We start from the raw sequence: 2,184 nt of genomic DNA, 5'->3' as shown, positions 1-2,184 counted from the left end.
AGTGGCAAAGAGAGCACACAGCAGAGCTGTCCATATAGCTCCCCTCAGGCTCCGCCCCCCCAGTCATTCTCTTTGCCGCTCTAACAAGTAGCATCTCCACGGGGGTGGTAAAGAGTTAGTGGTGTTAGATTTGTAGTTTTTATTTCTTCTATCAAGAGTTTGTTATTTTAAAATAGTGCCGGCTTGTACTATTTACTCTGTGGCAGAAAGTGATGAAGATTTCTGCTGAGAGGAATATGATTTTAGCACCAGTAACTAAAATCCATTGCTGTTCCCACACAGGACTGTTGAGTACCGGAAAACTTTAGTTGGGGGGAACAGTTTGCAGGCTTAACTGCTTCAGGTATGATCAGTCATTTTTCTAACAAGACCAAGTAATGCTAGAAGACTGTCAGAAATCCCCTCAGGGATAGGTAAGCCATTTTTCTCAGACTCTGTATAAAAAGTATGGCTTAACTTATGGGCTTAATGCTGGTTGACACTATTGTGGGCTTAATCGATTACTTATTAACATGATTCAGATTGATTAGAGTGTTTTTTGAGACTTTTAAAACACTTATGGGGTTTAAAATTGCGCCTGGCACTTATTTAGACACCTAAGCTAGTCTAAAAGGCCCCATCACTCTGGAATGCAGAGGGGGGAGGCCTCATTTTCGCGCCTCAATTGCGCAGTTGTTTTGGATAGACAGTTCATGCAGCTTCACGTGGGATCTCAGAGAGGACTTCAGAGAGGCTTATTTCTTGTTCAAATAATCCCTAAGGAAGGTAAAAGCCACAGTAGAGGCTGTGGCACTGTGCTGTAGTGTGTTTAACCGGTTAACTGCTGTTCTTATCTCCGGTTTGGGCATTAAGGGGTTAATTGGTCTGAAAATTTGTGTGCAATCTTTTCAAAGCATTAGGATAATGTGGTGAAAATTTCATTAAGATCAGATGTTTCTTTGATGGTTATTTGATGTTTCAGTAATAAAGTGTGCACTTTTATTATTTAAAGACACAGTAACGTTTTTTTCAAAAAGTATTTTTTATTGCATTATACTGCTTTCTGACGCCTAGATTTAGAGTTGGGCGGTAGCCGTCAAAACCAGCGTTAGAGGCTCCTAACGCTGGTTTTTACCGCCCGCTGGTATTTGGAGTCAGTCATTAAAGGGTCTAACGCTCACTTTCCAGCCGCAACTTTTCCATACCGCAGATCCCCTTACGTCAATGGCGTATCCTATCTTTTCAATGGGATCTTTCTAACGCCGGTATTTAGAGTCGTGGCTGAAGTGAGCATTAGAAATCTAACGACCAAACTCCAGCCGCAGAAAAAAGTCAGTAGTTAAGAGCTTTCTGGGCTAACGCCGGTTTATAAAGCTCCTAACTACTGTGCTCTAAAGTACACTAACACCCATAAACTACCTATGTACCCCTAAACCGAGGTCCCCCCACATCGCCGCCACTCTATTAAAATTTTTTAACCCCTAATCTGCCGTCCGCACGCCGCCGCAAGCTACATTATACTTATGTACCCCTAATCTGCTGCCCCTAACACCGCCGACCCCTATATTATATTTATTAACCCCTAATCTGCCCCCCTAAACGTCGCCTCCACCTGCCTACACTTATTAACCCCTAATCCGCCTCACTCCTGCCTCAATAACCCTATAGTAAATAGTATTAACCCCTAATCTGCCCTCCCTAACATCGCCGACACCTAACTTCAAGCATTAACCCCTAATCTGCCGACCAGAGCTCACTGCTATTCTAATAAATTTTTTAACCCCTAAAGCTAAGTCTAACCCTAACCCTAACACCCCCCTAACTTAAATATAATTTAAATCTAACGAAATAAATTAACTATTATTAAATAAATTATTCCTATTTAAAGCTAAATACTTACCTGTAAAATAAACCCTAATATAGCTACAATATAACGAATAATTATATTGTAGCTATTTTAGGATTAATATTTATTTTACAGGTAACTTTGTAATTATTTTAACCAGGTACAATAGCTATTAAATAGTTAATAACTATTTAATAGTTACCTAGTTAAAATAATTACAAAATTACCTGTAAAATAAATCCTAACCTAAGTTACAATTAAACCTAACACTACACTATCAATAAATTAATTAAATAAAATACCTCCAATTACCTACAATTAAACCTAACACTACACTATCAATAAATTAATTAAATACA

This window comes from Bombina bombina, chromosome 7 (assembly GCF_027579735.1).
Source record: "Bombina bombina isolate aBomBom1 chromosome 7, aBomBom1.pri, whole genome shotgun sequence".
NCBI classification, from domain to species: Eukaryota; Metazoa; Chordata; class Amphibia; order Anura; family Bombinatoridae; genus Bombina; species Bombina bombina.
The sequence above is the reverse complement of the archived record's forward strand: the minus strand, read 5'-3'. Positions refer to the sequence as shown.